Raw genomic sequence first — 24245 nt, 5'->3', positions numbered from 1 at the left:
CAGCATGTCTGAATGTTTAGCTGCTCACTGACTAAAATGCTAATTTTATTGAATATGTAAAATGTAATATTGTAATATGGGTAAAAAACATATCTTGAGTGATTCAATATTAACAACACTAACATTTTCTAATTATGAAAAGTGTCAACAAGTAATATACTTCTCCATGTCAGCTGCTAACAAAAGACAGGAGTACACAAAATGTATACAAATTGTGACACAAAACAATAGGATTTGAGGGCACTTACTGTTTTAAACTTCACAATAATAAGTACATAATTATTCATACATCTTATAATAGTTACAAACATAAATGACACATGTGTTGTTATTGCAATACAGGGTTGCATTACAGCTTTTTTGTACAAGGAAGGGACTAACCCAGAATGGGATGTCACTCTGTCACATACCCATTGACACACACAATCCATGCTCTCTCATGTAGGACCAGGTTAGATAACACTGGATCAGAAAAGAAACTGTGTATCTGCTCTGGCATTAGCGCTGACTGCGTAATCCACATGGCCAGCAACTTCTTTACCTGCTATATAGTGGAAGAGCTTCATCAGATTTGTTTCACATCAGCATCCCATCATTCAAATGTGATCATTTTTGTTGAGAATACTAGTATCTTAGATGCACCTTTATTTTATTTTTCTTAATCTTAGATTGATATCAAGCTCGATGGCCTTTACATCTTTCATTTTATAAAAAGGTATTTTGTATTTTCTAATTGCACAGATACTAAGTCATCTCCAATAATAAGAAATGTGAATAAAATCTGCTTTGGATTGAGACTCCATTGTTCCATGTAGAATCTACTGTTTACTAAGTCATTTACTGTATTATATTTCAGTAGTGCTTACGATTATTTTTTTGGGAAAGACTGTCAGCATGTTCCATTAAACACACTCTTGTTTTACAGGGCAGCATTACCCACATTCTCACATTTAGTCTTTAAGGGCCAGTTTTGAGATGTCAGTTAATCTAATCTGTATGTGTTGGAGATGTGGAGAAATCCTCCTGCATGCACAATGAACAAATGCAAAGTCCACAAACATAGTGCAAACTTGGGAATTTCAATTCAAGAGTCTAATGCTTTAAGGGAGAAATATCAACCACTGTTCCTACCAAGCCACCAAATTATATTAATCTATTACAGAACCTGTTTAATCAAGTTCAAGGCTGCAGCAGCCTGCTCCAACAAGACAGCAATAACCCAAGATGCTGCACAAGTCCATCAAAGAGCACACTCTCTGACTCACACACAAACATACATACATACTGTGCATCCATCCACCCAGACTGTTACAGGGCCAGTTCCGAGACTTTGAAAAGCAGCAGGGAAACCACACTGGAGATGAAATGGCCAAACCAGGATGCAAATATACAGTATGACTCTGGAGCTGAGAAGCAGCAGCATTATTCCTCACTTACAGTACCTCATAATTATGTAGTAACAAAACCATAATTTAATTATACATTTTTAAATCAATACCACAAAGCGCATCACATAAAATAACATTGGTGTTACTAAATAAAATGAAAAGTCAGTATTACACAACTCTGAATTGAGTAGCTTAAATGGGTAATGGTTTTAACAAACATTTTAGTTATGCTGTGGATCATAGTTGTTTCTTAATTTTAAATGTTTTACTCAGGGGCAATTTTACTGTTACTAGATTTTATCTTTATAGTATAAATATTTATATATATATATATATATATATATATATATATATATATATATATATATATATATATATATATATATATATATATATATATATATATATATATATATATATATATAAAAATATATATATATATATAAAGTGTCCTAAAGAACACTGAGTACATTACACTTTAGTAAATTTTTATTACTGCAAACACATTAGTTGAAGGATTGAAATAGTAATAAACAATAATTCAATTAAAACTGCAGCAATAATAAAGTCAAGCAAGCATTAGAAAAGCAAGTATAAAGTGACCATACAAATTACTAGTTCAAAATAAAAGTGCGCACGCACACATACACACACACACGCACATGCACACATATATACACATATGTATATATATATATATATATATATATATATATATATATATATATATATATATATATATATATATATATATATATATATATATGTACATAAATTTAAACAATTTTAAAGGGAAATTAATGATGTGGGTATCCTAGTACTCAAGGGAAGACATTTTCTATTAGTTGTTAAGTGCTGAATAACAGAGGACCGATTATAACTGCAGTGATTCTGCGATTCAGTTTTCAAACAAATTAACAATGCAGCAGACTTCCTTCCAAAGTAAATTGCATGCTGCATCATCTGTCTGAGTACACAGTAGCAACAGAAAAAAGACAGTTAAACAAACAATGTGTTCTTTTAATTCTGTAATAAGGCACTTATTGTTATCCTAGACAGAATGAATATGTGCAGCCACTCTGATCCTCAAGATGTGAATTCAGAATCACATGTTAACAAATAAAAAAGGTGTCAGTTGAAGAGCCACAGGAACACAATCAGTCAAATAGAAATCCCTTGTTGTAGGATATACTGGCACTTAGCCCATGTAGGCTGGCTGCAGCAAATTAACTTAAGTGCCCTCTGACATTTTATTTGCACTATTTTACATTCATGCCAACTATTTTCTATTCAGGTATGCTTACCTTGGTTTTCTCCTGAACAAAATATCTTCTGTAAAAAGCTGTGATCTGTATATATTTTACAGCAATTACTGTTGCTGTCAGTCATAGCCAAGTCTGACTGACACTGTTAGTAATCATTAAGGGATTTTTATTATTGTAATTAACCTCCGGTGACAGAGGACAACACTGCCTGTTCTGGAGCAGAGATTACCCTCCCTAAAACCATGCTACGCTGTGGGTTAAGACTAAAGGAAATCAATGGCTGCTGAAAGGAGGAGATTAATCTCATTTCCTAGAATAGCTTTATTTCTTCCTGGACTGCTGGTCTCAAGAGTGTGTAGTGTCAACAGCTCCACACAGCTTCCTCTGGGGCCACGGAATGAAGCAGCTGTATTACAAATAAGCAGTAAGGTAGGAGAACAGAAGCAAGGCATTTTAACTAACAGTCTTAGTCTTTTTCTGATAAATTATCTAATCCTGGCAGGCAAAACACACACATGTTAAAACAAGCAGCAAAACATAAAAGTGTCAGACATTAGAGAGGCCTAGCACTTATATTATCATTTAATGGTGATTTAATGTCTCGAAACAAACAGCTTTTAAGGTACAGGAAGGCAAATTGTCATCCTAAGTCTTTGGTATAACAGGGACACGGGTGAATGTCTTGTAATATGTCAGCTGTGTCCGGGTGGCTTGGTTCAGAGAGAAGGTGCAAAGTCTGGACGGCTAAGTGAAGTCCAACTACAGATGTTAAACCCTTGTGACAAAGAGACAGCCTGGAAGCGAGTAAGCAAACAGCAAGTTGTAGTGGCTGCTCTTTTGATTTATTCTTTTAAAAGTAATATTTATAAGAATTAGTCCATTTAACAATAGACAGCAAAATACCCCTCCCTGTGGCCCTGTATTCAGAATATTCTGGCATGGGTTTTGTTTATAAGAAAGATTTTGTTCATGACCTTCAGTTAAAATACTTTCATGTGTTTATCTCAATGCAATCTAAATCATAAAGCGTAAATCTCAGTGACTTGGTAATTGTTGATTATTTTTATTGCACACTCAAACCTCAAACAAGGTTGCGCTCTAATCGGGGTGCTAGTCTTGTATCAGCCAGAAGCTGTAATATCTAACCCTGGGTTTGTAATTAAACTTCCCTCTGGACTATCTAAACCTCACACAATAGTACAGTGTCAGCTCCTCTTTAAATATAACTCATACAAATGAATTCAGAAAACAAAGCACCATGATAAAGAAGAAATCACTTGATTAAAACCAGAAAAACCACAATGAAGTAACTTCCATTGTAAACTAGCCACTTTCTGCTTGCCTTTATTTTCATTTCCCCATTTGGCCTACACGTAGAATATGACATGGTTATCTTTTGTATTCATTAGTTTATATTTCTGTCCACCTTAGGTTAATTGCTGAATCTGTTCTGTAACTCTTTACACAAGTCTTACTTTTCAGTTTGGAGGACATGCTTAAAGTTATCACAGCCAAATAGCTGAACTCTGCACCTACACTTTATGGGTGAAGTTATCGGGGCAGTTGGGGGGCTTGGCTCATTCCGACTAACAACAAAAATAGATATCAAATAAAATGGTATTTTATCCTCAAAAGTTTATTAAGGCCGCATCTCACTGTTGTAAAGTTAACTTGAGAGAGGTTATCTCAACTTGTAAAGTATATTTTTATACAATATTTTCCTCTTTAGGCTGGCATGGTGGCGCTGCTGCCTCACAGTAAGGAGATCGGGGTTTGTGTCCAGGATCCTCCCTGTGTAGAGTTATCATTCTCCCTGTGTCTGCATGGGTTTTCTCCGGGTGCTTTGGTTTCCTCCCACAGTCCAAAGACATACAGGTTAGGTGGTTTGGCGATCCTAAATTGACCGTAGTGTGTGGTTGGGGTGTGTTTGTGCATGTGCGTGTGTGTGTGTGTTTGCCCTGGACTAGTATATTGTCCAGGGTTTGTGTGACCTATGCTAACTGGGATAAGTTCTAGCAACCCTGTACTGGACTAAGGAGTTTTCCTGATGATTTTCCTCTTTTACATGTCCAATAGCTGCATCTGTTGGCAAACAGATCCTCAGGAGGTCAAAAGAAGTGGTGGAGCAATCTAAACAAATCTCTAAGACATGTCACACGCACCCTGTGACAAAATATTTAATAAGCAAAAATGTCTTTGTTACAGAAAAAAAAAAATTAATTCCCCAACTTTCAAAACAGTTAGTCTAATCTCTGAACACACCCAGATGTCAAACCATACATACATTAACTTTCTAAAATAGGAGTCTCCAACTCCAGACCTGGGGCCTCATGTATAAATGGTGCGTAAACACAAAAATGTTGCATAAGCCTGTTTCCACATTCAAATCGCTATGTATAAAATTTAAACTTGGTGTAAAGCCACTCACATTTCCATGGTAGTTCATACCCTGGTATATGCAAGATTGCACTCGGTTTTGCAGACTGGCGGCACCCAGCATCAAAGCAGTGCCACTGTTCCAGTGTGGTTTCTTTTTTAGATCCAAATACCTGACGCGGCTTTATAAATACGAGTCACTGAAATTAACTGCATATTGTTTATTAGTGTAATGCATCTGATTGTAATTAACCTGTAACAATATAATGGTCCACAGAATGGCCAAACTATTCCAATCACCATAGCTGCTTTAGCGTTGTTACTCTCACTGCACTTTCTTTTTCTTCTTTCAGCTGCTCCCGTTAGGGGTTGCCCCAGCGGATCATCTTTTTCCATATTACTCTCACTGCACCACTTGGAGCAACTGATCGGAAAGAGAATTATCGGGAAACAGCATCAAGAACACGCTACCTCAGCCATGCTGCCTATTTGAACTGCAATCACATGGCAAACACTTTAAAACCTTTCCTGTACAGACCTTGCAGTTCAGAAACAGTTTCATCCCAAGAACTATAAATGCACTCAATCAGACCATCAAGTGCTCCTTGTAGAACTGTTTGTACTTATTAGTACAATCACCTCACTGTAAACTTGTACTACAGTTATAATATTGCACAACCTGAGCAACTTTATAAAGCGCATATTTACATATGATGACAATATCATTTTTAAGATGAAATGCAGCAAAATATGTTTATTATATTATGCAGATAAAACTTTAACTTCATTTAAATAATCCATGCATTCATCCATTATCCAACCCGCTTTATCCTAACTACAGGGTCATGGGGGTTTGCTGGAGCCAATCCCAGCCAACACAGGACGCAAGGCAGGAAACAAACCCCGGGCAGGGCGCCAGCCCACCGCAGGGCACATTTAAATAATCTATATTGTTAATAATTAAACATGTGAGAACGCAGTGTCACTGCGCTAGCAAGGATATGGCTCTCCGTTCACGGATTGTTCCTGCCTCGGGCAGTATGCTTGCTGACACTAGAAGGATAGAATAATTAAACATGTACTACAAAGATATTTCAATGTTCCTTAAATGTTTTGAAAAATCGGCATTATAAGCTTACAGATGGCTTAATGTCTATTACAGAGCTGATTGTGTGGCGACTGGGTATTTGGAGAAAGAAAAGTAAGGACAGGAATTGGGGGTTAATACGTTTGAAAGAGACACTACTGCTACAATAAAGTATTTCATCGAAGGTCGAGCGCAATCATTGTGCCACCATGTTCCCATGTTTAATAACATGCTTTAACTCCTATCATCATGAAAATTATATCAAGTATACATCTCAGTATTTTATTTTTTCAGAGAGCTGTAATATTACGAATGTAAGATTGTATCCTGTCGGAGGAAGAGAAAGCCCGGAAGCACATACTGATCCACACACATAGAGCACACAGAAGATCAAATACAAAACAAAGCATTTAACGTGCTACTTCAGCTATGATGGGCATTGAGAAACTAGTCAATTAAATGATTTTAAGATGAAGTTTATGATGTTCTACTTTAATGACAAAATAAACTTGGTGATTAAAGTGGAAATTTCGAGATTAAAGTTGACATTTTGTGCTTTTTTCCCACTGTGTGCCTATTTTTTTTTTCTCTGTACCCTAATAAGCTTTCATATGAAACTCAAATGGTGGGTTACAACTCGCCTTTTCATGGCGACTTTGATATCTGACAACTTCTTTTTTATTTTGGACACTCCTACACTCTATGTCACTCAATCAGCTTCCTTTTGTTGTTTATACCACTGTTTAAACCAACAAATAGTACTTTTTTCCTTGCCTCCATTTGGTATTCACTGAACTTCTATTTCCCCTCCGTGCTTTTGCCATAGCCTGTTCACATAACGCTGATCTTAAGGGCTATTTATATTGATTTGCATATTCAAAGAGGCGTAATTATGGGAGGAGACGGGATAGGACAGCAGGCATGTGCACGTGCGTTACTTTTCACACTGACTGGAATTTATGTAGCGGAAGGACTTGGAAGTTGGCGTTCGTACAAATTTATGCATCTGGATTTTTTTGTGCAAAAGCACATTTCCGCTTTTATGCTTCCACCATGTTATAGTGTGAATTCTATGCACGACGTCATGCATGAGGCCCCTGGAGAGCTACTGTGGATGTAGGTTTTCATTCTATTTCTTTTCTCAATTACTGACCAGTGACCAGTTTTTGCAGCTGATTAACTATTTCCCTTTATTTTAATTGACTTTTCTTGAGACTCTGACCGCTGAATTGATTCTTTTTTCCTTAAACGGCACCTAAACGTAAATTTGATGTGAAGTGAGCCAAAGGATGACCAAATAAGTTCAAGCCTCAATCTCCAACAAACTTCACTTCATTCAGTTTCTTAATTTGAAGCCAATTCTCGTTGCTAATTAAACCCGTCATTTAATTCCATGGCGCGCATTTTGCCATGGCAGACATTTCCATGTCAAACGAGCACTGTCAAAATGTTTTGTGGACCTGAGCAGATCAACATTGCTAAGGCCTTCACCTTTCTTTATTTTCAGTTATTGTGTGATGGACACAGGTTGTTGTTTATGTGTTGGTACATTTTATGTCTTAATATTGTTTGTTTGCTAATTAAGGAAAAAAGAAATAATTAAGGGGCCTGAGTCTTAAGTTGTGCATCAATTAAAATTAAGGCAAAGAGTTAATTAGCAGCAAAAGCTGGTCACTAAGTAAGAAAAGGGTTAGAATGAACACCTGCAGCCACAGTAGCTCTCTAGGGGCCTCATGTATAACGCCGTGCGTAGAACTCGCACTATAACATGACATAAGCACAAAAGCTGAAATGTGCTTATGCACAGAAAAATCCAGATGCAGTAATCTGTGCGTACTCCAACTTCCACATTCTTCCACTACATAAATCCCGATCAGCATGAAAAGTAACGCTTGTGCACGTGCTTTATGTAACGCCCCAACTCCTCCCAGAATTACGCCTCTGTGAATATGCAAATGAATATAAATCGCCTTTAAGCTCAGTGTTCTGTGAAAAGACAATGGGAAAAGCACGGGGGAAATATAAGAATTTCAGCGAATACCAAGTGGAGGCAAAGGAAAACATACTATTTGTTCAAATAAACCGTGGTATAATCAACAAAAGGAAGCTAATCGAGTGACATAGAGTGTTGGAGAGACTTGAAAGCTCACGTTCACAAAATCGCACAGTGCCGGAAATAAAAAAGAAGTAACATATCAAAGTCGCCGTGAAAAGGCGAATTGTAGCCCACTGTCTGAGTGTCATATGAAAGCTTATTAGGATACAGAGAAAAAAAGGCACACAGTGGGGAAAAAGCATGAAATGTCAACTTCAATCTCGACATTTCCACTTTAATCACGTAGTTTATTTTGTCATTAAAGTAGAACATCATAAACTTCATCTTAAAATCGTTTAATTAACCAGTTTCTCAAATCACATCGTAATTAAAGTAGCACGTTAAATGCTTTGTTTTGTATTTGATCTTCTATGTGCTCTATGTGTGTGAATCACTACTTGCTTCTTAAACCGGCTCTCTTCCTCCAACTAAACACAGAATCCATTACATTCATGATATTACAGCTCTGAATAACTAAAATACTGAGATATATACGTGATATCATTTTTTATGATGATAGGAGTTAAAGCACGTTATTAAACATGGGTTTCACGAAGCAGTGATTGTGTGCGACCTTCGATGAAATAATTTATTGCAGCAGTACTCAGGGGCAGCTCTAGGCTTGTGGTGGCACTGGGCAGAGGAAGAATCGGTGGCTCCTTCGCCCGCCAATGTCAGTAAGGTAGCTTATGCACGGTGGATGGCCACATCCGTTGCAGACACTGCATATCCGCCTCGTGCTCATGACACAAGCATTTAACATTTGCCAAAATTTGTCACTGCATTTTTAGCTGTGTTATTTTCTCTTTCTGTTTTATATTCAATATATATTGGCATAGCCGCCACTGCAGTCCTTGCTTTTCTTTCCCCAAACACCCAATCACCACACAATCAGCTCTGTAATAGATGTTAAGCCATCTGTAAGCTTAGAGCGCCGATTCTTCAAAACGTTTAAGGAACATTGAAATATCTTCGTAGTACATGTTTAATTATTCTATCCTTCACGACACTCCCAGTGAAGAATATAGATTATTTAAATGAAGTTAAAGTTTTATCTGTATAATAAAATAAACATATTTTGCTGCATTTCACCTCAAAAATAATATCGTCATCATATGTAAATACGCGCTTTATAAAGTGGCTCAGGTTGTGCGATATTATAACTGTAGTGCAAGTTTACAGTGAGGTGATTGTACTTATAAGTACAAACAGTTCTACAAGAAGCAATTGATTAAGTGCGTTTAAAGTTCTTGGAATGAAACGGTTTCTGAACCGCGAGGTCCGTACAGGAAAGGCTTTGAAACGTTTTGCCATGGCTGAGACAGCGTGTGCTTGAAGCTGTATACCGATAATTATCTTTCCCATCAGCTGCTGCTGTGATTCACACTCAGCTACAGTGATATAAATACTCCGAGTGGTGCAGTGAGAGTAATATGGAAAAAGATGATCCGCTGTGGCAACTCCTAATGGGAGCAGCTGAAAGAAGAAGAAGAAGGTGCAGTGAGAGTAACAATGCTAAAGCAGTTATGGTATTTGGAATACTATGGCTATTCCCAGGACCATTATATTGTTACAAGTTAATTACAATCAGATGCGTTACACTAATAATATGCGGTTAGTTTCAGTGTATTTATAAGGAAAATAAGGTGTAACCACACAGGAACAGTAGCATTGCTTTGATGCTGGGTGCCGCCAGTCTGCAAAACCGAGTGGAGAACTTGCGTACGACAAGGTATGAGGTACCGTGGAAAAGTGCGTGGCTTTACGCCAAGTGTAGGTTTTATACATCGCAATTTGAACGTGGAAAAGTTCTTACGCAACATTTCTATGCATACGCACCGTTTATACATGAGGCCCCAGGACTGGAGTTGGAGACCCCTGTTCTAAAAAATAACAAAGTGCTTATTTTACCACAATTACAATAAATAGAAAAACAAGCTAAAAAAATTGAAAATATTCTGTCATGTATCGTTAACCTACTTGTGTTCTCTCTTTTCAGAATTTCAAAGTTTTAAATATATTAACGTGAGATATACTTCATAGTTTAAGTTTATATTATAAATATTGTATGATATCCCACCTTGAGATGTGATGTAAATATGTAAAAAAAATGCAGGTATGTCTAATGGTCCATCTGCGCCCCTGCCCAAATGTCTGTTGCACTTTTTTTTTTTCCCTGTGCAGAATGATACTAGTAGAACCTTAAATAGTTATGTAATTTTCTACCTACACAACTACAACTAAATTCTGCTTTTGCCAGATAATGAGGGAGTTTTATTTAATCTGTTTTATTTAACATTTTTGATTTTTATTTTTAGTTTCCTATTGTACTGTAATTCCATTTCATTTCATTAACTTCATACAATTTGATATCTATTGAATATGAACAATAATAATAATAATAAATTTTTTAATTCATTATTACCCATCCCAACATCTGCCAGTTGTAGGCCACATCAAGATCAAAACCCTAAACTGTTATACATCATATCATCAAATTTAGCCATTTAAAAAATTAAAAACTAACTCATATGAAGTTTCAATTTAAAATAAAATGTAATATGCAGCTTTGAATATGGCAGTTTGGAAAGCATGGCTAGTATATCATTAGCATAGATACCAAGATTTTAAGTGTTATTTATCATTCTGGAAAGAGAAGTGAGCCCCTGGCTCTAAAAACTGATTAGGAGGTAAGGAGTCATCTGAACCTGAGCAGGTACTACATGAGAACAGCGAGTGGTGTAAGAGTATGTAATAGGTGTGTAAATAGCAACAAAAAACACAGAAACACCATCAGATATTACAAGTGATGCAGAGAGAGAGAGAGAGACAGAGTATGCAATGCCAAAGCTTAGAATTAGGTCTGACATCCATCAGAGTACAGTGCACCATGTCAGATATCAAAAACTAAGAGTCTGAGCCATCAACCATATTGTGAGAGAGAAAGATCAAAAAGGGGACAGAAAAGAAATAATACTTATAAAGACTATGCTGGCACCAGTTGTTTTCATAATATTGGATGTGTTTGCTTTTAAGGTAAATTTTAAAACAAAAATAAAAATATATAATTTTTTTTTTAAAATAAGCACATCTGCAGGTTTATGTTTTTGTCAGTTTGCAGACTCTGGGCACTTTTGTGAAGCTACCAATAAAGGTCACCTGTTGTTGAGTAGAGATACGGCAACTAAGTAATGGTAGGAGGCCCAGTTTGTGTCGATTCATTGTCAAATGACCTTTCCAAACCATAATTGATTTGTAACAACAGCATTTTGTTCAGTGACTGGTTGTCAACAAAATGCAAACACCCGCAAAGAATGCTGACACGTTTTTCACTTGTGATGCATATCCAAGATGGTCCATAAGGTGTTTCATATAAATGTTTTGTTGATCAGTACATTTCAGTGTCAGGCTTTTAAATTATTATATACAATAAGTGCAAAGAAAGCCAGTAGTTGGTCATAACTGACACCAGACCACATGATCACTCTGTAATTTGATTTTAGCGTGCCATGCCAGATCAGCTGCTGTTAATATCTCTTCAGCTCAGTCATAATTACATCTTACCTGCTATCACTTATTAACATCCTAATATTCTGTAAGTGATCAACTGTACATGATCAATCTGCCTCGATTCTGGGAGATCAGTGAACTATAGTTTTGAAAGCTGCCCAGGACTCTTGTTGCACAACATACATTTAGAAATGGTGTCAGAGTTATGCAAAAACATTATATTTGTATGAGTGCCTATCACTAGAACCAGAATCTGTAAACTAGTGACTGACCATTGCTGAAGAACTGCCACTGTTCTAACAAAACACATATTTTCTGTTGCTTTAGCTTATATTCCACACTCAGGCTGCCACAAATGCTTCTGCCCAACAGCCACCCTGAGTCACTACCTGCAGTCCAATGGAGAGGTGTAAACACAGGTGAGATGGCGTGTGTGTGACTGGCGGAGGGCGAGTTATGTCAGAGATAACGGTAAAGAGGTTAACTGTATGGGTTTGAAAAGCAGAGAACAATAATTGTTCAATGCGTCGTGATTAATTTTGGGACCCCAGTAGCCCAGGTAAGCTCATGCAGAAGTCCAGCTAGGCTATTGTTCTGTTCTCTGTACCTCTGTAAGGTAATCATTTGCTTGCAAACTGGAAGAAGGTACTACAGTATTTTGTAATAAGACTATTTAGTATTTCAGGGCTAGTCGCCATATGATGTTTTTGTTCCTACTAGATAATGATAACACAGAAAAATAAAACAGTTCCTCTGAGTTTAGCAAAGCAGGGTGAGCAGCCTCAGTCTTCAGGGTTGTTCTTACCTTGCTCATATATACAGTATATTTGTGATTTCCTTGGAAAGTCTGTAATAATTGACTGAATATATTTATGGTATGTTCAACTTACTTACTTACAGTACTTAATGTAATAATAATTTTTAAAACATATGCTGAGTAGTATGTCATGTTGGTCACCACTGCTGACTCCTTGGTCCATGTTCTGGGTTTGACCAAACCCCGGACGAATATCATGGTGTCAACTGAAATTGGGTCTCTGTGTTGACTTTCTGGACTACTTTCTCATATTTGATACCTTTCATTCCAGGGTCACAGAGTCTATCCATCTATCCATCTACTGTAATACCATCCATCGTATTCTGCATCCACTTGACCAAATGCAGGTTTGTGGAGTGAATCCCAGGAACGTTAGAGAAAAGCAGCAATCTGTTGTCATTCCACTATAGGGCACACGCACACACACACACACTCATACTGTGAATGACCACTTTATATTCAATGGTCAGCTTGGTCTGCAAGTCACACAGACACAGACTAGACTCCAAAGGTGTGAAGGAGCTGTGTTAACCACTGCATCACCGTGCATCCAGCAAAAGTACTCGAGCAAAAAAAAATTAGAAAAAATATTTGAAAAATATTCAGTAAAAATACATAAAAATGAGATTAAATGTAAACAGACATTATTATACACAAAAAATACTAAGAACTTCTAAGTCAGTTGCTTATATTAATATGAGTGCACATTCTCACCTTATGTGCAGGAGTGATTAATAAGCTAATTAATGCATACATTGTCATTTTCAATTTGAAGCAGTAAAGTGACTTGTATTTGGGGATCCTTTATTTAAATGGCTTAGGGAAAATAAGTGTTGGTTGAAAGTTTTAGTACATATAATCAGTTTTTTTGTTCTTAAAAGCTAAAATAATCCTATAAAGAGATTTAATTCTGTGTAAGGAATACAAATATTGATACATGTCAGCTAAGTTTTAGAATAAACATTAAATAGATTCTATTGGTATTATTCAACAAGTGAACAGATGGATAGATAGAAAAGGGGTGTCTAATCATAGATTGACGGTATAAAAAAACCTCATCTATTACAGCCAGACCAAAAGTGAATGGTGTGAAATGAATCTCTGTCTCCCACCAGTGGCTACAGAAAATGTGTCTTTAAATGTTGCTTCAGTTTCAATATGAAATTACAGTTCTTGAGTTTTGTTGGTCTGCCACTGATGCCGCATTCTGCTGTCTTAAAACATTTGCAGGCTGTGTCTGTGATATTGCCGACATGAAGATCAGACCGACTTGTGCAAATTCACTTTGGCAGGATAAGCAAGACAGCTGACCTGACAAGCATCCAGACACTAATGCTGCTCAATCTGTGGCTGATCATGCCGAACAAGCTTCAATAACAAAGGTAGAAAGCTTTGCTCACTTTGAAGTATTAGCTTGAGAAAGGAGCAGAAAAGCTCAAGGGCACTGTTTGAGTGTAGTACTGTAGATCAGCATTAAGCACAAAATTTCTGAAATGAACTGATGCTATGATTGAGTGCACCTACCATATATCTGTAGGAATATATGCAGCAAAATAAATACATCCAGTTATGCTGGTGAATGTACAAAACCATATGAAGAGACTCCTGACCGACATATCGATAGGTTTGAGCCAAGGTCTTGTCCTTGGCTCAATTATGTTTTCTTTTATTTTAAAGTTTTTTTTTAATATTATTTTGTTGATAATTCTGTTTTGTTTTTTCTGTTATTTATGTAATATTCTGATGTTTATTAATTATTTTCATAATATGTTAAGTTTCATTGTGTTAGTTTTACTTATTTGCCCTATTTCCTTTACATTGAGCATTCAAAGCCACCTGATTAGACAGAGAATCATGGAGAGAAAAATGTTTTTGACATAATAGAAGCCATTAGTGACTAATGTTGTACTTTGGCAATAGATGTAAAAAAACATCCATGGAAAAAAAACAAAAAAAAATCTCACTTGTGTTCCATAATCCATATATCAGTTATCCAGTCATATGCTCAGTATGTGAAAAATGCACTTTTTTAATAAAATATTTTTAAATAAATACTTATTAATACTTAATTATTAAGTAATTAATAATTACCAGCACACATTAAATAAACCGGAAAGCCAAACTTTCATGGGAATAATTTTTGATTTGAAGACCTGCCTCTCCTCCTCATTCATTAGTCAAGAGTCTTATCTTCAGTTCAGAAAGATAATGTTAGGGATGCCAGGGGCGACGACCCGGCCGGGACGCCCTGAAGGACCGGAAGAGGGTCTACACCCGCCCTGGATCACGTGGGGGCCTCCACCCTGGTTGCTTTGGGGGCCATGGGTACAGGGCTTGGAAGCCCAACCCTGTAGGGGCCCGTGGTCACCGCCAGGGGGCACCCCAATGCCTTGGGAACCCTGGACCTCAGCACTTCCAACACACCAGGAAGTGCTGGGGGGAAGAGAACCAGGGACACTCGGAGAGCTTCCGGGAGAACAGTACCTGGAGCACATCCGGGTGCGGATAAAAGGGGCCGCCTCCCTTCATTCGAGGCTTGAGTCGGGTGGAAGCAGGACAAGGCAGAAGGAGCGAGAGTGGAGGCGGCCCGAAGAAAGGCAAAGTGTTGTTTGGCCAGGACTTTGGGGACTGAAGGGGTTGTGTGCACTGATTCTTGCAAATAATTTGTAAAATAAACATGTGGTGGTGACTTTCAACATGTCTGCCTGTCTGTGTCCAGGCCATTTCCATATCTGGCGTAGTCGGCAAGATGCTCCGTCTGGTGCAAGACAGGGATCTGGTTATCAAAATCACGTTGTGGACGGCCCGGTGCAGCAAGGGACCCCACCCACGTGCCACGTGGGCGGTGTGCATACAACCCCGCGGAAGAAAGGTACCCTACGGACCGCCACGGGTCCGCAGGAGAGCCATTTTAATCTGCCATGGGTTGGCTACGGGCATGGCGCGAGTGCTGTGGGCTCCTATAAGTGCATCGTTGCTGGAGGCACCCGGGAAGGCATTGTGTATAGAGAGGCCACGCCGAGGACGTCTCATCGGTTAGACAGGACCTGGGAGGTGAGTTCCCTGCCTATCGGCAGCGTGTTTTCTATCTTTCAGGCAGGGGCTGCCCGGATCCGCGTCAGTGGCGAACGCATGCTGGTCTGCAGGGCTTCGACAGCGTGGCGGCAGCTTCGGGAGCTGCAGAGAAGGAGCCGCTGCAGCTCGAGAGGCACTGGAAACAGCAAGGCTGCAAGCAAGCACGTCGTCGCCGCAGGAGGGGAGCCAAAATGGCCGCGGGCCAGAAGTCCCTCCCCATCTATTGGATGGTGTGTCTTGCGTGCCCGCCGATGACTGGAAAGAGGCGGGATGAAGGAATGTCCATCACATGCTGGGGGGAGACCCGATTGGGCCGGAGGAAGAGGCCTACAGGAAGTTGCCGGCGTTTGGGGCTGACGGACAGGTAGGCTCTGCGTCGGTTAACTTCCTGTCTTTGCCGGCTGCTCTGTCAGAGCTGGAGGCGTGCCTTCAGCCCGCGGAGCAGCGTTTGTCGCATGTGCTACGTGCCCTCCAGGCAGAGTTGCGAGTACTGGAGATGAAGGCGGTCACGTCATTCAAAGAGCTGTTGAAGGCGATCAGACGGTGCGACGCTGGATTCTTCAGCCGGAGGTGTACGGCGGGGAAGGTGAGTACAGCCGTCCCCGTACAGCATGAAGAAGGGTCTGCTGAAAACGGCTGTGATACCAACAATCAGCATCAAGTAAGCAGTCCTCCAACAGTGGATGCGGCGCAGCGGGCTGTGCTCGCATTGAGGGGAGAGACAGCGAGAGGGCTGGCAGGACACGGGCTGTTGAGTGCCCCAGGTCCTAGCGCCCTCCGCCCCGAGTCGTCAGCAGTCTCGCGCCGCTCTACAGGGACGCAGAGAGGAAGGAGTCTCTTTCTTTGCAATAAGGAGACTCAGACCGTCAGGGCGTCCCAGAGAAACAGGAGGAATCGAAGGGTGAATGCTGGTTCCTCCGAAAGGATGGGACGTGGTGCTGAGTGCACACATCCGAGTGCTTGCCACCCTCTGCAGGGGCAGAGGGAACCCGTGAGGTCAGCAGAGATGAAAGGTCTGCAGGCGGTCCCGTCTAATCCACCGACAGGAGGGACACGGAACCCACGGAGGGGACGCCAGGGAGGGGTGTCCAGGCAGTGGCTCTGCCCCCGTCTTTCTGTTTATTGCAGGACCGGACCCTGGACGAGCAGTAGGACCCGCTTCGTTGGGAACCTGCCCTCAGGAGACGGGACGTCTGATAGGAGGACTCTCCGCTGGCATGGGGGTGCCGCCACGGCTGGTGGAGACTACAAAGGGGTGAGTGGCTCCAACCAAAGGGGCACAAAAACCTCGGAGGGGGTGCCGAAGGAGTGGGCCCCGGGGTGCCAGTAACAGGAGGGAGCGCAGCCTGTGCGAGGCACATGAGGACACCAAGTGGTGGTGTCCAGGTGGCGTCTCCGCCCCTATGCCTGTTGGGAGAACAGGGGCGGACCCCGGCTGCCCAGGAGTAGGACCTGCTCCGGGGGTAAGCTGCCCTCGCGGGACGTGCCGCTCCTCTCGAGTGGTCTTCACTGGCTGTGGGGCACCGTCAGGGATGCCAGGGGCGATGACCCGGCCAGGACGCCCTGAAGGACTGGAAGAGGGTCTACGCCCGTCCTGGATCATGTGGGGACCGCCACCCTGGTTGCTTTGGGGGCCATTGGTAGAGGGCTTGGAAGCCCAACCCTGTAGGGGCCCATGGTCACCGCCAGGGGGCGCCCCAATGCCTTGGGAACCCTGGACCTCAGCACTTCCGCCACACCAGGAAGTGCTGGGGGGAAGAGAAGCAGGGACACCCGGAGAGCTTCCGGGAGAACAGCTGGCACTTCTACCACACAGGAGCATGTCAGCGGGAGATTGCTGGGGAGAACCTGGAGCACATCCGGGTGCGGATAAAAGGGGCCACCTCCCTTCATTCGAGGCTGGAGTTGGGTGGAAGCAGGACAAGGCAGAAGGAGCGAGAGTGGAGGCGGCCTGAAGAAAGGCAAGGTGTTGTTTGGGGACTGAAGGGGTTGTGTGCACTGATTCTTGTAAATAATTTGTAAAATAAATGTGTGGTGGTGACTTTCAACATGTCTGCCTGTCTGTGTCCGGGCTATTTCCACAATACCATTACAAAGTATGTAGGATAAGTAACACAAAAAAACATTATTATTGGGTGTAGTGATCCTTTAAGGTAAATCTCTATTTACAGTAGGTCTTCATCTTTGTGTTTTGTTTTAGAATCCTGTTTATTGGTTTCTTCTTTGATAACTGGATTTACTTCCTTTGACCCCCTGTTTTGTCTCAAAGTATTGTCCATTTGGTTTTATTTGCTTTTAGCTTTGGCAAACCTATTTTTGCTCTATTTTTGATCCTGTTTGTTTTGCATCTTTTGAATCCTTTAGTAAATACTTAAATAATCAATGAATTTTGTTTTCATTTACCCAAATGTTTTTTTTTTTTGTGTGTTTTTGCCTCACTTCTTTTGATATTTGTGGAAATTTTGTTATTTCTAAAACTTTACAACCCTTGGCCCCATTTCTGGGCAGATGTAAACTGGAAGCCTGCCCTTTGAGTTGTGATGAGGCCAATCTAGTAGGTGAAGATCAGGATTAGAGCAGGTCTGGCCTTTTAGAGTATGTGGCTATTTTTTGGGTCCTACTCCCCTGTTTGCACTTTGTGGTGACAGTAATCCACAATACATGTGGAAAGTCCATTTCCACATACTGAAGTCACAGAGAAACACTTAAGGGAAAAATGTGAATAAAAATGCAGAGAGCATGTTCCTTAGCAAGAAAATATCAAAGCAACAAATCAATTCATCTTACCTTCAGATATATAGGATGTTGTAAGATGTATATTCCTCACAGACATTTTAGTATAAAGGCCTCAAGTAATTTTGACACCTGAAAACATAAACACATACAAGGTCATTATAAAGTCCTTGTGTGGTTTTAAGTAATCATTACTCAGTCCTATATGTGATAAACTGAATCTATAAAAAGGGTAAGTGAAAGAATTTATTATATTTTAACATAGATGTATTCTTGAGATCTGTAATTTTCAAATTGTTTATCATCATCACATTTATAAGCCATGATGCAATTTAGAAGTTCTACAAATATGTTGTACAGTTGATTTTCAGTAATGTTGTGTAGTGCGTCTTTCTTGTAATGTGTTGTCAGTCTTCTCTGGATCATGATGACTGATTTTAGTTTGACCAACCACATGATACAGTTTACATTCTCATTTATTGAAGTCATGAGTCAATTGTAATTCTGAAAATAGAATAATGAACAAATGAATAGCTTAAGTAAGAATTAATAAACTATTACAGTCTCCTATGGATTCATGATGCAGAGTACATAAAATTGACAAAAAGGTCCAAAAGTGTGTCAAAAATAGCCATTTATTTTATTCAAATCAAAAAAGATTAACACAAAAAAAAAAAATAAAATACACATAACCAAGACCATCTCCTATAGTTTCAGGATTTACCCTTGTCCATCTGTTGCGGTGACTTCCATACTTTCCTCTCTCTCTATTATAAAAAAAATCTTGGGGAGGGAAAATAGGGAGACGAGACGTGATCTTCTCAGAAGACAATATGACTTCCCGCGAGAGACACTTTAACGTCACGTGAGAAAAGGCAGTGAGACAACATTTAAAACAAGTTCATGGACATCTAACCTAGCAGTTGTTGGAATGTTTATGACAGACACACTTTATGTGCTCCCAGCTCTTAAAACAACGCCAACAGCAGCAAGAGCAAGCCAGCAGATGATCTGACCACCTCTCCTTAGTGTGCGTTCACCCCCCCTTCACAACATGTGTGGCAGAAACATGAAGTGGCAAAAGGACAGCTGCTGTACAGGCTTTTAAATGATCGCTGCATAGTGCGACAAAAAGAACACGCAGCTCACCATCAGCAGCAGCAGAAAGACAGCAGCTGAAAGAATGGTGTCTCCTTAGTGTGCGTTCAGCCGCCCTTCACAATGCGAACAGCGTTATACATTCTGAAAGAAAGAGTTTTATCCACGCCCTGGGCTGGAAGTAAAGGACAAGTATTGTTTTTATAAAATTTTTAAAGTAAAAGTGAAAATAACGCATATGTAACAATTCAAATGAAAATAACAACCTCTTTAAATTGTATATCCGGTAAACCAAACCTGGGGGTGGGTGAGCGAAGCGAGCAGGGGGCAGAGCACCCTAGTCTTTAAAACAACAAACCATTTTTCCTGCCCTTTTCTCTCTTCTCTGGCCTAACGATGTCTTTCCTAATATTAGAGAGCAGCCTATAAGCCTTACATTGGGTTTACCTCCAGGCTAAACCCAGAATCACTTTCAGGTCCAGGGATATATCAAATCAAGCCTTACTATGTTAGCACTTCACCCTTATGGGGGTTTCCTGTTACTATGTAGTATACTGGAAGAATAACTAAGAGCCCCTCTGTCTGTAAAATCTTCTCTTCTATTGTGTTGCATCCACAGTTGTTGTTTCCTGGACATCTGTTGTAATTGCAGGAATTACAGCCTCATGTTTGCTAACATTTGCTTGCAGGGATGCTCTCTGATCATTAGTGGGGGTTTCTTACAACCCCAGATGATACTTACCAAATTTGAAAGCCAGCATTGCACCATTTCTGATATTGGAATCCCCTTCTCTGATAAAACATATGCTTTAACAGAGTTTATCATGCTTCCCTGTTAAAGTACAGAAATAGAACCACCCCTGTAAAAACACCAATATTAGCTGTCCAGGCTATAAAAATGGACCTTTAGCTTTATGAAATATGGAGATTACCAGTAATTGAATTTTTACATTGGGTGCTTAACATGTCTTGACAAATGTTGACAGTGCCCACTAATTTCATGTTTCCCAGAATTTATTTTACAAAACCTTCAATTTACCACCCCACAGGCCACCTCTGCTGTCCTTCCATTTCACTGTCACTCTCATATCATGCTAAGCTGCTCTCTTGACCACATGCTTCTGTCTAGATCATCTTCCTACCCCTCTTCTTTGGTTTTATTGCATTGTTGTTGCTGCTTTAGTGACATGTCTACAACCTCTTCCTTCAATTTGAATCCTTATTTTGCAATTTGTCCTAAATTGAAGAATATAAAAGTTTGACCAGTCTGTTGAATCTCACATTCCACTCTTTTTAAGTCATATTTACTACATTATTTCCTCTCTTCTAGCTCACCATATAACTAATAACTATGTTTTATCTTTTCACAGGTTTTTTTCCACAAATCCAACAGTCTTTCAGCTACCTGTCATGATCCGGACTTTGTTTTGTATTGTATTAGCCTTTTCCTTGGCCTTGAAAAATAATGGAGATATCATTCTGGGTTATAGAGGCCAAAATGCATTGCATCTCCATTGGCATTCAGGTTATGCTATTAATTTCCTCAAAAGCCTGTTGGTGTTGGGATCCTGTTTGTATCTTCTGTTAAGAATTGATTTTGTGATTCATTTTTTTCAACAATTTTCAGGCCTTTATTGCAAATGTATGTGTGTGATTACATTTTTATGGGGTCACTGAATCCATTTCTGAAATTTATTTTTAGTTAGGAACTTGTTTAACATCTTTTTTATCTCATTTGTTTCTCATGGGCACCACCATTTCTTGCCACCATTTTTAGTCAGATCCATACCAAGGCCTTCTCAAGAAATTAGCCTAAAAACAGCATGGACTCTTTATGAACTCATCAGTGTGAGTGACAAATAGTGTTTTGTTTCTGCATCTCTTAAGAACTTCTCAAACATGACAGACACAATTCTCATAACTATTAGAAAGACAATAGAGACTAAAACACATTAATACTGAGCAAATCTCTAAAAGTGTCTTTCACAAAATTTGGAAGACTGCTAGAACATTAGCCAATCCATACAGAATTATTTTATATTCATAGTGCCCTAAGGAGGTTTTAAAAATGGTCTTCCATTCATTGTCTTCTCTTGTACAAATACGATTATATGCACTTTATATGTCTTATTTCACAAAAAAATGTAGACCCAAACAAAGAAGAGATTTGGGGAAGTGAATAATTATCCTTCTCTACTATTTATTTACAGTATATACTCGCGGATAAGGTTTCCCGCGGATTAGTCGGGGCTTGATTTAACTGTATAATTTCTGATATTTTATAATGTTGGTCATATAAGTCAAATGTGGAAAAATCGCGGTATTGGTCCAAAAGATTATGATATGCTAACACCCACCTGAGGGAGTAACCACAGAGTACGCTGCCTGTTTTTTTTCTATGTATTGTGCCTACATGACCACATGCTAATATCCAAACTATTCCGAAGCAACGTTTGCACTGTTTTGTGTTTTTGTATCTCACGCCCTCATACACCTTTATCGTAAGAGCATCCCTTATCTATGATGGAGAGTTCAATCAGAAGAAAATATGAAGCTTATTTTAAATTAAAAGTCGTTGAAGTGGCGAACGAAAAAAAAAATTATAAAAATCGGTTTCTGATTTTATGATCAATTTTTCTGGTTTCAAGACCCGACTTATATGCGAATATATATGGTAAATTCTCTATAATCAATTAAAAAATGTGGATGATCATTATTTTTTTCTCAACAAAGTAAAAACACTACCCACCACACGATTCAACGACTAATTAAATACATTTTTCAAATTTTCCTGAATTTATTCATCTGTTGCCTGATTTTCTTCTTCCTAACCTATCCCAGCAAGCATCGATCCCAATAGGGTCAATTTTAACACATGGGCTCTCTGTGCAATTGCCTAGGGTCCCCAATGAGCATAAGTATGTATGTATAACTATGTATGTTGTGACTTGTTGATTAATCTTTGCTGTACAGCATGTTTTTTAATGTGTTAACACTGATTTTGTTGGGAGTACCAATACAATAAATATATGTTTAATTTTATGGACCATTTACGTTTTTATTCCTGTGAGTGATTATGTAGGTAGGGGCCGCAGTGCACTGCTTTGCCCGGGGGTGTATAATGCTGTTAAGATGGTCCTGGGTCACAATGCAGGGGATTGCCTGGACAGGGAGCCAGTCCATTGCAGGGAAGAATACTTTAATGTTACATTTAACTTGGATTTTCTGAACACTGTCTTTTTTCAATAATCCAGAGCTGATTACATTTTTAGCTGTGCCTGACCCAGTTAGCGCTGAAATAGTAATCCTGCCATTGATTATTGTAGGAGCTATCAAGCAATTCCAACAGGGGTACTGACTTCAGCAAGTGATGTGCACAGACCATTTGGTAGGCAGTGGCTCAACAGAGGAGAAAAGGCACTTTACATGACAGGATTTGCCATCATCTGTTTCAATATCATATTTTAAAAGAAAAGATGAAGGGCTGAGAAATATTTATCTGTCCTCTTCCATAATACATTGGGATGATGCTCTGAGAAAAAAGAAGATAAATCTTCAGTTTTAGAAATTTCTGGTGTGGCACGATGAGAGCACTGAGAAGACACAGTTAACTAACAGCAAGAAACTGGATTCTAAATAAGAAATTAGCTGGAGCAAAATTAGTGGCTATCAGGAACTGAGTTTGAGACCCCTGAGTTAGCAGATCATCTGCTTGCTCACTTTGCATCAAATTATTGTTTGGCTGCTGGATTAGAAAAGAAAATTGTTAAAGGGTATAAATCCTAAGAAGCAAATCAGTTACAATTAGGGCAAAAGAAGCATGTTATCTTAGCAGCAGTAATTGGTTACTAATTAGGAAAATGTCTGGAACAAATACCTTTGGCTATGTCTATCCACCAGGATCAGAATTTAACATCCCTGGCCATGAAAGAATACTATCTGCAGCGAATTAAATGACAGGGAGGTGTTTAATTTTTCAAAAATAACTTTTTCCAGTTAGGTCAGGAAGATCAACATAGGTTTTTGCCAGGTCCCAAAGCACTTTCCAGATTCAGAATCTCTAAAATATTGTTTCACAGGTTTCTAAAGATTTTTTGAGTACTGCCTTGTTCCTTTCCCCACTCCTATCAGGGATGTAGTGATACTGGAGCTTCACACTGCCATCTAGTGACTCTAGATGCAATGACACTTATTTTGTTTGGTTATCACCTTATTGTATGAATAACCTTATTAAAAGATGTTTAAATGAAACTGAATTGTTGTTAAAATTGTGGCACTGTCTCTGCCCCAAACATTTGAATGCTGGATACGTGACTAAGCATTGCTAACCACTACACCACTGTGCCACCCTCACAGGTACAAAAGCTTCATACTCCACCTACTGAATGGAAGCCAGAACTTAATGAATCAATCTGTATTTTATACAGCAACTTTCAAAAAGCACACCATCATCAATATCATACAGTAATATCTTGGTTAATAAAGTTAGGGTGTTTTCCGGGTGTGACGATGCGGGTTTGCTCCAGGCTCCCATTTGATTTCTGGGAGCTCTTGAACCCGAAACCGTTGGTAATGTCACTGAGATGATCTGACAAATGAGGACATTTCTCAAATGAAGCCAGGAGATAGTGTAAAAAGTGCCAAAGTGCTTTTATTAAAAACCAGTAGTGTCCAAACAAAAATGCAGTGTTCCATAGTTTCAATAAATTATCCATAAAAACAGTGCAAAATGGGGATAAAAAACAATAAATAAATCCTTTAAAATCTGAGGTAAAAAATGCAGTCTCACTCTTCACGATCT

General features: G+C 39.4%; 1 protein-coding gene and 1 long non-coding RNA gene across 2 annotated transcripts in view; one reads left to right on the top strand and one right to left on the bottom strand.

Moving 5' to 3' along the window:
• comta (catechol-O-methyltransferase a) overlaps positions 1-2829 on the bottom strand; it is a 47021-nt gene extending 44192 nt beyond the window's left edge. Inside the window, exon 1 of the mRNA XM_039774291.1 lies at positions 2693-2829. The gene's annotated coding sequence lies outside the window, so the exon portion shown is untranslated. The remainder of the gene's footprint in view (positions 1-2692) is intronic.
• Positions 2830-2995: 166 nt separating this feature from the next.
• Positions 2996-21885, top strand: LOC120542518. The gene is made up of 4 exons (XR_005636198.1): positions 2996-3082; positions 12049-12140; positions 13769-13920; positions 20815-21885. It is a non-coding gene; the product is annotated as an uncharacterized LOC120542518 (long non-coding RNA).
• The last annotated feature ends 2360 nt before the right edge of the window (positions 21886-24245 follow it).

The sequence above is a fragment of the Polypterus senegalus genome, chromosome 13 (assembly GCF_016835505.1).
Source record: "Polypterus senegalus isolate Bchr_013 chromosome 13, ASM1683550v1, whole genome shotgun sequence".
NCBI lineage: Eukaryota > Metazoa > Chordata > Cladistia > Polypteriformes > Polypteridae > Polypterus > Polypterus senegalus.
Note: the sequence above shows the minus strand (reverse complement) of the source record. Positions and strands in the feature narration are given on the sequence as shown.